Consider the following 15,149-nt stretch of genomic DNA (forward strand, 5'->3'; position numbering starts at 1 on the left):
CCGTTCCTGTGCCTCTGCTACTTCTGCCCAAGAGTATATCAACGTGGTCTACTGTTGGGAACCTCTCAATGGGTGAGGCAGTGATCTATGGGAAGTCCCAACTCTGCCCAGATCATGATTGTTCTCCCACTTCACAGTGACAGGTCTAACAGTGGCAGAGCAGCAGGATGCAAGAACTGTAGTCTTTTCTAAACTCCATTCCTCTCGGAAGTTTTCATCTTTTCTCTTAATAGTTTCTGCTCACTTTTACTTTCCCTCTTATTAACTTTTATATAATTACAGGGGAAGAGTAGAAATGGATCACCACCCCAATGTCTTCTTGTTCCATCTAGCTTCACTGTCTATATAGACTTTCCTTTTCTCTAACAGCTTTTAGGCTTCTCTACATTTTTTTATTATTATTATTCTTTCCTGTCTTGAAAAATTCACCTGACACCAATCCCTTTTCTTGGTGTCTGTCTTCCCTCTGCAGGCCTTTTATCTGACTCTCTTCTCACAGGATATTGGATTGAATTTCTAAACTGTGCTAGAGAGTTTCCCCTTCTTGTTATCTCTGTCTCATACTGTATTCTCCAAAAGTATACATAACTAATAGTTATATACGTCAGCTGTACCTATTCCCATCTTATAATGAGTTTCTTATTCTATCTGTAGAGTTGTTTACCTAATTATCAGCCATCACAAAATTCTAAAATATTTAACTTATCAAACAAATCGATGACTTTATCAAAAAAACACAGTAACCTGTAAATAAATGTAATCAGAGTCACATAACAACAATGTGAATACTTTTCCAGTAATTAATGGACAGATGTCTAATATTCTGTTTTCTTGATTCTTCCTAAAATCTAAACATGGTGTGAGTTCTCTGATGAGACTACAGACATCTGGTATCATCAGGAACTGCTGAGGCTGCAAGAGATGGCACCGCATGGAAGAAAGAGCTCTGCTCCCGGAACTGGAAGTTCCATGTCCAGGCTCACTCCATTCCCCATTGATTTCCACAACTTGTGTATGTCCCTTTTCCTTCACTTACCACACAGACTTAACAATAAATATGAATAAATTTTGAAGTCCTAAAAGAGCTGTAAATATGTACATTATTATTACTATTATTATTAATTCACATGAGAAATGACTTTATATATAAATCGATAGATGTACATTACTCAGGGAATAAAATAAGAGCTCTCCAATCAAGCAGTACTATCTTAGCTACTCCTTATATATTCAAGTAGAACCTATTTGCCAAACCTGACCAAAACCTTTCTCAGCTCCTAGTGACCTCGAGCAGGTTAACCTCTTAAATCCTCAGTTTCTTCACCTGTAAAATGGGAGTAATAATGATACTTTTCTCATAGAGTTGTTGTGAGAATTAAATAATCAACACTTGCCAAGTGCTTAGAACAGTGCATGGGGATAAATTATTCACTCCACATTTACTTTCAGTACGCACCAACACATAGTAATAGAAAGGATGTTGAAAGTTCTCTAAGTGATGGCTAGACAAAAGATTATTGAAATTCAAATGAGGAAGATATTTCTGGCTGGAAAAACACGTATGTTGAGAATTTCACATTAACATGATCAATTCCTGACATTTATATATCACTTTGAAATATTTTAATTACATATTCCCTCCTCAATAAAGGGATACTTAATTTTCTCTACTTAAAATCTCCCAAGTTGTCACCTCCTTGACTCAATGACTCCTTATCTTCTACAACAGCAGTTCCCAATCTTTTTTACAATAACAGTACCTAAGATGAAATAATGTAATTTGTATAACACATTACCATGAATATACCCTGAGTTATACATAATTCCTAATGTGTTAGCTGTTTCTATATCCAAGTCAAGAACACCTCTCAAGAGAGCTCATTAGAGAGCCACATTGTCACAAAATATAATAATTTCCAACTTAGATACTTTGAATATCATTATTAAAATCAAGTTACACTAAATTTGACATTGTATTAAGGTGCAATATTCTAAAGCAGTTATAAGTGTGGGTTCTGGAGACAGATCATTGGGTTCAAACGCCCCTCTGTCACTTATTGATGTGGTGTCTTGACTGCATTTCTTAATTTCCCTATATCTCACATTTCTCAGTTATATAGTGGGCTAATAGCAATTCCCACCTCAGAGGGATATATAAGGATTAAATGAATCAATATATATAAAACATAGTACGTCATATTATGTATTAACTATAATTTCTTTTGTTGTTTTGTGGAAATGCTGTGTTTGAGAGCCACTGTCTATATGAGAACATATAAACTCAGTGAGCGTATAAGTTTTCCTGATGTCACTCTCACTAATCTCTGTTCTCTTTCAACACAATGCCACCTATACCTAAAATTCCGGTCCCTAAATTCATTATGCTCTGTCTCACCATTCTGTCTTTGCTCAGGCTATTTTCTCTAATTTCCCATCCTCTTTCCTCCTTACCCCTCTCTATATAATTCCTTCAAGATGAGGCTCAAGGGTCATGCACTTACAGAAGCTTAATCTTACTCCAACCCTGGGGAAGGTGCCCAACCACCTCTTTATGTCCTAACATGCAATATCGAAGCACTCGCAACATTCCACAGACTTACTATCCATCCTGTACCTGACCAAACATTTATTGCACAGATACTTTCTTAGAGCCTATTATATGCTTAACACTGGGTGGATCCTCTGCAATCTTCACAAAACTATGGTCTTCTTAAGAAAGGCAAAAGTATCTATTATCTTTGTAAGCACCGCAGCAAAGACAGTGTTCAGTACTGAGCGAGTAATCAATAAATTATAGGAAAGCATGAAAGAGGCATCCCCTAATGATCCCAAGCAAATCCATGCTTCCCTCTTCAGGACATTATGAACTTCATGTATATTTCCTGTCATCTTTTATATTCACAAATGGAGAGACCAAATAAATCCTCTCACTTTGTTATTCTAATGTGACATTAGAAACCATGGGGAAATTTTGACATATCTGTGAATGGGCTCTGAGTTAATCACCAGTAGCTGAAGTGGTTTTTATTACTGATGACCCTTGCATCTTGTTTTCCTAATGTCATTTCTAGTCTTAAACTAGGCTTGCAGTTGAATTACTTCAACCCTTTTTCAGGAAGAACTGATTCCATTACATATTGACTCATTTCAAATGACTGCCATGGAACTCTAGTCAATGTAGAAAGAGCATCGTCGAGTAGCCATAAGGAACTAACTCATTAGCTGTTTAATAATTCCTACAAGTTTGCCATCTTTTAAAAATATCATTGTTTGTACTGAAACTGGCCACTCTGAGAAACAGAATTAAGTGGTGAATTTTTTTTTTGTCCACAAAAAAATTTCAAATGACAAATGTCTTTTAATATAGTCATTAATTTATCAAGGTTTAATAACAACACAGGTAAGAAATATAACTTTGACAGAGGGGGGTTCCAAGATGGCCAAATAAGAACAGCTCCAGTCTACAGCTCCCAGTGTGAGCGACGCAGAAGACAGGTGATTTCTGCATTTCCAACTGAGGTACCAGGTTCATCTCACTGGGGCTTGTCAGACAGTGTGGGCAGGACAGTGGGTGCAGCCCACCGAGTGTGAGCCAAAGCAGGGCGAGGCATCGCCTCACCCGGAAAGTGCAAGGGGTCAGGGAATTCCCTTTCCTAGCCAAGGGAATGGGTGACAGACAGCACCTGGAAAATCAGGTCACTCCCACCCTAATACTGTGCTTTTCCAACGTTCTTAGCAAACGGCACACCAGGAGATTATATCCCACACATGGCTCGGAGGGTCCCATGCCCACGGAGCCTCACTCATTGCTAGCACAGCAGACTGAGATCCAACTGCAAGGCAGCAGCGAGGCTGGGGGAGGGGCACCTGCCATTGCTGAGGCTTGAGTAGGTAAACAAAGCAGCCCGGATTCCCTCAAACTGGGTGGAGCCCACTGCAGCTCAAGGAGGCCTGCCTGCCTCTGTAGACTCCACCTCTGGGGGCAGGGCATAGCCAAACAAAAGGCAGCAGACCTCTGCAGACTTAAATGTCCCTGTCTGACAGCTTTGAAGAGAGTAGTGGTTCTCCCAGCACGGAGTTTGAGATCTGAGAACGGACAGACTGCCTCCTCAAGTAGGTCCCTGACCTCCAAGTAGCCTAACTGGGAGGCACCCCCCAGTAGGGGCAGACTAACACCTCACACGGCCGGATACCCCTCTGAGACGAAACTTCCAGAGGAACGGTCAGGCAGCATCGTTTGCTGTTCAGCAATATTCACTATTCTGCAGCCTCCACTGCTGATACCCAGGCAAACAGGGTCTGGGGTGGACCTCCAGCAAACTCCAACAGACCTGCAGCTGAGGGTCCTGACTGTTAGAAGGAAACTAACAGACAGAAAGGACATCCACACCAAAACCACATCTGTACATCACCATCATCAAAGACCAAAGGCAGATAAAAACCACAAAGATGGGGAAAAAACAGAGCAGAAAAGCTGAAAATTCTAAAAATCAGTGCACCTCTCCCCCTCCAAAGGAACGCAGCTCCTCACCAGCATGGAACAAAGCTGGATGGAGAATGACTTTGACAAGCTGAGAGAAGGCTTCAGATGATCAAACTTCTCCGAGCTAAAGGAGGAAGTTCGAACCCAATGCAAAGAAGTTAAAAACCTTGAAAAAAGATTAGACGAATGGCTAACTAGAATAACCAGTGTAGAGAAGTCCTTAAATGACCTGATGGAGCTGAAAACTATGGCACAAGAAATATGTGATGAATGCACAAGCTTCAGTAGCCGATTTGATCAACTGGAAGAAAGGGTATCAGTGATTGAAGATCAAATGAATGCAGTGAAGTGAGAACAGAACTTTAGAGAAAAAAGAGTAAAAAGGAACGAACAAAGCCTCCAAGAAATACGGGACTATGTGAAAAGACCAAATCTACGTCTGATTGGTGTACCTGAAAGTGACAGGGAGAATGGAACCAAGTTGGAAAACACTCTGCAGGATATTGTCCAGGAGAACTTCCCCAACCTAGCAAGGCAGGACAACATTCAAATTCAGGAAATACAGAGAACACCACAAAGATACTCCTCGAGAAGAGCAACTCCAAGACACATAATTGTCAGATTCACCAAAGTTGAAATGAGGGAAAAAATGTTAAGGGCAGCCAGAGAGAAATGTAGGGTTACCCACAAAGGGAAACCAATTAGACTAATAGCGGCTCTCTCGGCAGAAACTCTACAAGCCAGAAGAGAGTGGGGGCCAATATTCAACATTCTTAAAGAAAAGAATTTTCAACCCAGAATTTCATATCCAGCCAAACTAAGCTTCATAAGGGAAGGAGAAATAAAATCCTTTAGAGCAAATGCTGAGAGATTTTGTCACCACCAGGCCTGCCCTAAAAGAGCTCCTGAAGGAAGCACTAAACATGGAAAGGAGCAACCGGTACCAGCCACTGCAAAAACATGCCAAATTGTAAAGACCATCAAGGCTAGGAAGAAACTGCATCAACTATTGAGCAAAATAACCAGCTAACATCATAATGACAGGATCAAATTCACACATAACAATATTAACCTTAAATATAAATGGGCTAAATGCTCCAATTGAAAGACATGGACTGGCAAATTGGATAAAGAGTCAAGACTGATCAGAGTGCTGTATTCAGGAGACCCATCTCACGTGCAGAGACACACATAGGTTCAAAATAAAGGGATGGAGGAAGACCTACCAAGCAAATGGAAAACAAAAAAAGGCAGGGGTTGCAATCCTAGTCTCTGATAAAACAGACTTTAAACCAACAAAGATCAAAAGAGACAAAGAAGGCCATTACATAATGGTAAAGGGATCAATTCAACAAGAAGAGCTAACTATCTTAAATATATATGCACCCAATACAGGAGCACCCAGATTCATAAAGCAAGTACTTAGAGACCTACAAAGAGACTTAGACTCCCACACAACAATAATGGGAAACTTTAACACCCCGCTGTCAACATTAGACAGATCAACGAGATAGAAAGTTAACAAGGATATCCAGGAATTGAACTCGGCTCTGCACAAAGTGGACCTAATAGACATCTACAGAACTCTCCACCCCAAATCAACAGAATATACATTCTTCTCAGCACCACATCACACTTATTCCAAAATTGACCACATAGTTGGAAGTAAAGCACTCCTCAGCAAATGTAAAAGAACAGAAATTATAACAAACTATCTCTCAGACCACAGTGCAATCAAACTACAACTCAGGATTAAGAATCTCACTCAAAACTGCTCAACTACATGGAAACTGAACAACCTGCTCCTGAATGACTACTGGGTACATAACGAAATGAAGTCAGAAATAAAGACATTCTTTGAAACCAATGAGAACGAAGACACAACATACCAGAATCTCTGGGACACATTTAAAGCAATGTGTAGAGGGAAATTTATAGCACTAAATGCCCACAAGAGAAAGCAGGACAGATCTAAAATCGACACCCTAACATCACAATTAAAAGAACTAGAGAAGCAAGAGCAAACACATTCAAAAGCTAGCAGAAGGCAAGAAATAACTAAGATCAGAGCAGAACTGAATGAGATAGAGACACAAAAAAACTCTTCAAAAAATCAATGAATCCAGGAGCTGGTTTTTTGAAAAGATCAACAAAATTTAGGACTGCTAGCAAGACTAATAAAGAAGAAAAGAGAGAAAAATCAAATAAATGCAATAAAAAATGATAAAGGGGATATCACCACCAATCCCACAGAAATACAAACTACCATCAGTGAATACTAAAAACACCTCTACGGAAATAAACTAGAAAATCTAGAAGAAATGGAAAAATTCCTCGACACATACACCCTCCCAAGACTAAACCAGGAAGAACTTGAATCCCTGAACAGACCAATAACAGGCTCTGAAATTAAGGCAATAATTAATAGCCTACCAACCAAAAAAAGTCCAGGACCAGATGGATTCAGAGCCAAATTCTACCAGAGGTACAATGAGGAGCTGGTACCATTCCTTCTGAAACTATTCCAATCAATAGAAAAAGAGGGAATCCTCCCTAACTCATTTTATGAGGCAAGCATTATCCTGATACCAAAGCCTGGCAGAGACACAACCAAAAAAGACAATTTTAGACCAATATCCCTGATGAACATCACTGTGAAAATTCTCAATAAAATACTGGCAAACCAAATCCAGAAGCACATCAAAAAGCTTATCCACCATGATCAAGTTGGCTTCATCCCAGGGATGCAAGGCTGGTTCAACATACGAAAATCACTAAACGTAATCCAGCATATAAACAGAACCAAAGACAAAGGCCACATGATTATCTCAATAGATGAAGAAAAGGCCTTTGACAAAATTCATCTGCCTTTCATGCTAAAAACTCTCAGTAAATTAGGTATTGATGGGATGTATCTCAAAATAATAAGAGCTATTTATGACAAAGCCACAGCCAATATCATACTGAATGGGCAAAAACTGGAAGCATTCCCTTTGAAAACTGGCACAAGACAGGGATGCCCTCTCTCACCACTCCTATTCAACATAGTGTTGGAAGTTCTGGCCAGGGCAATCAGGCAAGAGAAAGAAATAAAGGGTATTCAATTAGGAAAAGAGGAAGTCAAATTGTCCCTGTTTGCAGATGACATGATTGTATATTTAGAAAACCCCATTGTCTCAGCCCAAAATCTCCTTAAGCTGATAAGCAACTTCAGCAAAGTCTCAGGTTACAAAATCAATGTGCAAAAATCACAAGCATTCTTATACACCAATAACAGACAAACAGAGAGCCAAATCATGAGTGAACTCCCATTTACAATTGCTTCAAAGAGAATAAAGTACCTAGGAATCCAACTTACAAGGGATGTGAAGGAACTCTTCAAGGAGAACTACAAACCACTGCTCAACAAAATAAAAGAGGATACAAACAAATGGAAGAACATTCCATCCTCATGGATGGGTAGAAAATATCATGAAAATGGCCATACTGCCCAAGGTAATTTATAGATTCAATGACATCACCATCAAGCTACCAATGACTTTCTTCACAGAATTGGAAAAAACTACTTTAAGGTTCATATGGAACCAAAAATAGAGCCCTCATTGCCAAGACAATCCTAAGCCAAAAGAACAAAGCTGGAGGCATCACGCTACCTGACTTCAAATTATACTACAAGGCTATAGTAACCAAAACAGCATGGTACTGGTACAAAAACAGAGATATAGACCAATGGAACAGAACAGAGCCCTCAGAAATAATAACCACACATCTACAACCATCTGATCTTTGACAAACCTGACAAAAACAAGAACTGGGGAAAGGATTCCCTATTTAATAAATGGTGCTGGGAAAACTGGCTAGCCATATGTAGAAAGCTGAAACTGGATCCCTTCCTTACACCTTATACAAAAATTAATTCAAGATGGATTAAAGACTTAAATGTTAGGCCTAAAACCATAAAAACCCTAGAAGAAAACCTGGGCAATACCATTCACGACATAGGCATGGGCAAGGACTTCATGTCTAAAACACCAAAAGCAATGGCAACAAAAGCCAAAATTGACAAATGGGATCTAATTAAACTAAAGAGCTTCTGCACAGCAAAAGAAACTACCATCAGAGTGAACAGGCAACCTACAAAATGGGAGAAAATTTTTACCATCTACTCATCTGACAAAGGGCTAATATCCAAAATCTACAAAGAACTCCAACAAATTTACAAGAAAAAAACAACCCCATCAACAAGTGCACAAAGGATATGAACAGACACTTCTCAAAAGAAGACATTTATGCAGCCAACAGACACATGAAAAAATGCTCATCATCACTGGTCATCAGAGAAATGCAAATCAAAACCACAATGAGATACCATCTCACACCAGTTAGAATGGCAATCATTTAAAAGTCAGGAAACAACAGGTGATGGAGAGGATGTGGAGAAACAGGAACACTTTTACACTGTTGTTGGGACTGTAAACTAGTTCAACCATTGTGGAAGACAGTGTGGTGATTCCTCAAGGATCTAGAACTAGAAATACCATTTGACCCAGCCATCCCATTACTGGGTATATACCCAAAGGATTATAAATTATGCTGCTGTAAAGGCACATGCACACGTATGTTTATTGCGGCACTATTCACAGTAGCAAAGACTTGGAACTAACCCAAATGTCCATCAATGATAGACTGGATTAAGAAAATGTGGCACATATACACCATGAAGTACTATGCAGTCATAAAAAAGGATGAGTTCATGTCCTTTGTAGGGACATGGATGAAGCTGGAAATCATCGTTCTCAGCAAACTATCACAAGAACAAAAAACCAAACACCACATGTTCTCACTCACAGGTGGGAATTGAACAGTGAGAACACATGGACACAGGAAGGGGAACATCACACACTGGGGCCTGTTGTGGGGTGAGGGAAGTGGGGAGGGAAAGCATTAGGAGATATACCTAATGTAAATGACAAGTTAATGGGTGCAGCACACCAACATGGCACATGTATACATATGTAACAAACCTGCACGTTGTGCACATGTACCCTAGAACTTAAAGTATAATAAGAAAAAAGGAAAAAAAAGAAATGCTATTTACATTAAAAAAAGAAATATAACAAATATATTTGATTAAGCAATATTCACACATATTTTACATGATAAATTACGCTTACATTTTCCTGTTTTATTTCTCTCCATCCTATACGTTAGGTATTTCATAAATTTTGATGTGTATTAATTTTGTTTTTGAGGAGGGTGGTGGAAAGGGTCTCCCTGTGTCACTCAGGCTGGAACTCAGTGGTGTCATCTTGGCTCACTGCAACATCTGCCTCCTAGGATCGAGGGATCCTCCAACCTTGGCCTCCTGAGTAGCTGGGATCACAAGCCTGTGCCACCATGCCCAGCTAATTTTTGTAATTTTTGGTAGACATAGGGTTTTGCATGCTGCCCAGGCTGGTCTTGAACTCCTGGGGTCAGGCAATCCTCCCTCCTTGGCCTCCCAAAATGCCGGAATTACAGGCATGAATAAATGTGCCCAGCCAAAAGTGGATTAATTTTTTAAAATGGTTTTCACGCTGGGTGCAGTGGCTCATACTTGTAATCCCAGCACTTTGGGAGTCTGAGGTAGGAGGATCTCTTCAGGCCAGGAGTTCAAGACCAGCCTGGGCAACACAGTGAGACCCCCATCTCTACCAAAAGATAAATTAGCCAGGCATGGTGGCATGCACCTGTACTCCTCATTACTCAGGAGCCTGGGGTAGAAAGATCGCTTGAGACCAGGAGCTTGAGGTTACAGTGAACTAGAATTGCGCTACTGCACTCCAACTCCAGGTGACAGAGCGAGATGCTGTCTTAAAACAAACTTTTTCATCCACATGTGCTAGTGCAGAAATGGAAACAAACAACATGGAGTTGTGAGGTAATGTTTACTCATCAGGTGCTACCCTTAGATGTCACACATCTCCTTGAATATTTTCTGTTCAATAAGAAATGTGTGAAAAAATATATTTTTATTCGTAGGCATCTCAAGCACTCCAACATGGTTTTGTAGGGAAAATGATATATTCAATGAAGATTTTTTTTGCAAATGTTGGCTCTTTTGAATATTGCGCAGGGGAAGAATATGGGCTTGGGATGCAGGGACTAGAGTCTGCTTTCTGGCTCTACCAATTATCAGTGTGATCTGAGTAAGTTACCCTCCTTAAGCCTGTTTTCTCATCTGCCAAGCAGGCGTAATAACCCCAACCTTCCTAAACTGTTACAAGTGTTGCATGAGATGACAGTGTATATGACTGGTACACAATAGATGTGCAATGAACGCAAACACTCATCATCTTCCATTCCGTTGGCTGCACTTATGCCCCCTTAGTATACATTTTCTTGTTTACACCATGCAAAACACAATGTAAAAATAATGCATTCACCTTTATGTGCAAAAATTATAAATCTCTTTATAAGTGCAATCCTCTCAGTTTTTTGTCAAGTTTATTACTTCTCTGCTCCCCTCATGCTACCAAAATCTTATTTTCCTGCTCATCACTGCCTAAACTATTGGAAAAGCAGGAAAAAAATAAGAAAGCTAGAAATGAAATGGGTTAATTTAGTAATTTTTAGCACCCTTAAAGAATAAATATGTGAGATTTGTCATTGACCAAAATGCCATAGGAAGTAGCAATTTTCAACAGTGTCTCAATTATTCATGCTCTCTTTCCTTATCCAATTTACTTTACTAAGTATTTATTACACTTAAATAGATTCACATATTTGAATTAAAATCATATAGTTTTATTATTTAGGAACTTGATTACTCTTACATGTATCAATTACTCACCCCAGTTCTCTGAAGCCTTTAGCATGTGACTTACTGTATTCTCCTCCAACAACATTTCTGTTATCTCTTTGGTGGTAGTATAATTTATTCATCACTCAACATCCTGGCTGCAGAGTTAGACTTACTTATTTCCAATTACCTTTTTTGTTTGTTTGTTTGTTTGTTTGTTTGATTTGAGATGAAGTCTTGTCTCTGTCCTCCAGGCTGGAGTGCAGTGGCTCCATCTCGGCTCACTGCAACCTCCGCCTCCCAGGTTCAAGTGATTCTCCTGTCTCAGCTTCCTGAGTAGCTGGGATTACAGGCATGTGCCACCATGCCTGGCCAATTTTTGTAGTTTTAGTAGAGACAGGGTTTCACCATGTTGGCAAGGCTGGTCTTTAACTCCTGACATCAGGTAATCCACCCACCTCTGCCTCCCAAAGTGCTGGGATTACAGGTGTGAGACATCATGCCTGGCCCCAATCACCATTTAAAAAAAAAAAAATCATTCACGCATCTTGACACATACTGTCATAGTCACTCTCTGGAAGTTGTCTTGTCTAGTAACCATATCAACTCCAAAAGTTTCCTCTTTGGACACCACCTTCCATCCTCACTGCAACAATTCTATGATTTCCTACACTTACCAATTCATTAATCACCCCGTTTTGCCACACTGCTTCGCTCCCATGATAGTGACTCTTCTCTCCTATTCCTAGACATGTTCTATGATCTTTCTAGGGAATACCCTCTATTCTCTTGCGCTTCTCTCTGTCCAATGAATTGCTCTATCAAAATCACAGTCATGATTAAATTCAACTGTACATCTTCTTTGCCTGCACCCAAGAAGCTGAACATTGTTTAATAAAATGATAAAATTTTGTTGTCTGACAAGACCAGGACTAGGCTGAGGCAAATGAGATGCCCAGGGCATGACTCCGAGAGGGAATCTATCTCCCTGAATTTTGCATGCTAGGTGCCTCACTTCCTTTACCTTGTCCCTGCTGTCTGGTCTTACTTTAAATTCATACCCTCAGATTTCACATGGACAATCAGCATTGCTCTGCAATCCTATCACACTTTCCCAGTTGGCCCATTTCCCCCTCGCTTCTAGGTAATATTTGACTGTTTCATGACTTATTCTCATCCCTCACATATCTAACACCTTCCTTCCCCTGTCATTCCGGCTTGCTTCATACGTTTCCACAGAGAAAAGACAGCAATACAAAAACTTCCTCATCATTCCACCACACAATCTACCGCCTACCTGCATCCACACTCATATTCTCCCATCCCTCCTGATGCAACACATATCCCAGGTCCAATCAAAGGCATGTCCTCCCTTGGTGCTGGGGCCCCATCACTCTCACCTTCCATGCACTTTCAGTTCAGTTATCTTTTCTTTCTTTTACATAAACAAATTTAGACTTTTGGCAGAAGTATCCCCATCAATTTTACAAATCAGTTCTAATAGCTCTCAAGAAGAAAGCAACTAAAATCCGTTACTCTATCCCCACAGACTCATTCAGCTACTGCTTCATTTTTCACTCTCCTTCATGGTAAAATTGTGTTCATTTTCTCCACTTTCTTATTTCTCTTTTACTCTTTGACACATTTTAAGTTAAAATTTAACCTCATTCCTCCACTGATGAGTCTCAAATTTATATGTCTAGCCCTGAATGCAGACTTTTCCTATTATCTGTATCTCCACATTATTGTTTGATAATTATCTCAGACACAATGCTTGATTCTTACATATTTCCAAACATGTTCTTCAGACAGTCATCTCCACTTAGTAAGCAGCTTACTGTCCATCCATTCAATCAATTCAAAACCTAATTTAATACCCACATCTATAGCAACACACAGGACTAAATCTTAATGTAAACTAAGGACTTCTGTTAATAATAATGTATCATACTGATCCATTAGCTTTCATACATGTACCACATTCATACAAGATGATAATGGTTGGGAGAACTATGTGTGTGGAGGGGTGTAATATAGAAATTGTGCTCTATGTTCAGATTTTTTGTAAATGTAAATTATTTTCTTAAAAAGTCTAAATTTTTTTAATGGTGACATTAATTTTAATATACTTTATGTAAACTAACATGTGAAAAATATCACATCAAAATATAATCAATATACAAATATTGAGGTACTTTATGCACTTATTTCCTAAGTCTTCAAAATCTTATGTATACTTTATACTACGGCTTATCACAATTCAGATTAGCCCTGTTTCAACTGCTCAACACCCACATGGTTAGTGCTGACCAGATTAAAACAACACAGGTCTAAAAGGCAGATAATTTCAGCAGCCACTGCTCCCTCGCTCCAACACTCCATTCACTGGGGATGAAGGCCCATTGCTGAGCCTTTCTCATCTGGCCTCCTCTTCAACTGGACTGAACCCCCCTTCAATCATTTCTTCCCTAAATGTATGTGGACCAACCAAAGGCTGACGTGTGGCTCAGTGGATGCCAGATCTGGAGACCAGATCCTAAAATAAAATCTAAACTTCTCCAGAGGTAAAAATAAACAAGACCCATATCTAGGCCAGGCATGGTGGCATACACCTGTAATCCCAGCCACTTAAGAGGCTGAGTTGGGAAGATGGCTTGAGCCCAGGAGGTGGAAGCTGCAGTGAGCTGTGATAGCACCACTGCACTCCAGCCTGGGTGACAGAGAGAGAACCTGTCCCTACCCCCTGCTCAAAAAAGCTTACATCTAATGCATGGACAGGTTCTATCTTCAGAACGTATCTAGAATTTGCCCATTCTTTTTACCCCCTCTTGCATTAACCTTGTCTTGGCTACTATAACCTCTCCCTGAACTCTTAGCAGGTATCCTGCATTCACATTGAACAACAACAATCCACTCTCTACCCTGCAGTCAGAATGACAGTGAAACACAAATCAAATAATATCCCTCTTCTTGATATCCTTCAATGGCTTCCCATTTCACTTAGAATAAAACTCAAAGGCTTATTATGGCCTTTAAGTCTCTTATTTATCTGATCTTGCTCATTTTCTGTACTCCTTCCAACCTGGTCTTCTTTCTGCTTGCAAGCACATGAAGGTTGCTCTCTCTCGGGGATTTTCTGTTTTCTCTTTCCAGTGTTCTTCCCGACTTGATCTTCTGACTGGCTTCTTTCATTACTCATATCCCACCCAAAACATCAAGAGAGGCTTGCCGGATCACCATATCTAATTTAGCCTGATTTCTATACCTGTCATTCACTATTACACACATTATTGCCTTCATAGTACTTTTAAATTTCTAAAAATATTTGGTTTATTTAACTGATCAATATAAATCGCTGGATGATATGCCTGTGATTGTGGAAAACATTTCTATCACATTCTCCACCATATATATAGCTCAGACTATTGGATGAGGATCCAAATAAATATTATCTTTTTCCTGGGCACATAGCTAGGCTACCCTTTTCCAGTCTTCCTTGCACTTAGGCATGGCCAAATTATTAGTTCCAGACAATCAATTGTGAGCACACGTGATATGCACTACATAGGAGGGCATTAAAACCCCCTAAGTGGTCTTCTATGGTCTTTTCTCTTCCTAGCTGGCTAGAATGAAAATGTTATGCTGGACACTTTGAGCATCTGCATGTTAAAAATGACAGAACTTACATTAGGCTGGATTCCAGCGTGAGTGCATGAATATCCGTGCTACTAACCTGTTAATCCACCATACCTTTAGCATAATTGTGTGAGTATAAAACAAACTTCTATTCTGTTTGAGTCATTACAGGTTGTCAGTCTATTTCTTCCAGCAGACACCCATAACATCCAAGTATCTAGTGAGTTCTCAATGAATAGTTATTAAATG

General features: G+C 39.7%; 1 protein-coding gene across 3 annotated transcripts in view; it reads right to left on the reverse strand.

Annotated features, from left to right (window-relative positions):
- Positions 1–15,149, reverse strand: part of GRM8 (glutamate metabotropic receptor 8) — an 818,692-nt gene that overhangs the window by 173,453 nt on the left and 630,090 nt on the right. The gene's annotated exons all lie outside the window — the stretch shown is intronic.

This window comes from Pan paniscus, chromosome 6 (genome assembly GCF_029289425.2).
Source record: "Pan paniscus chromosome 6, NHGRI_mPanPan1-v2.0_pri, whole genome shotgun sequence".
Taxonomy (NCBI): Eukaryota; Metazoa; Chordata; class Mammalia; order Primates; family Hominidae; genus Pan; species Pan paniscus.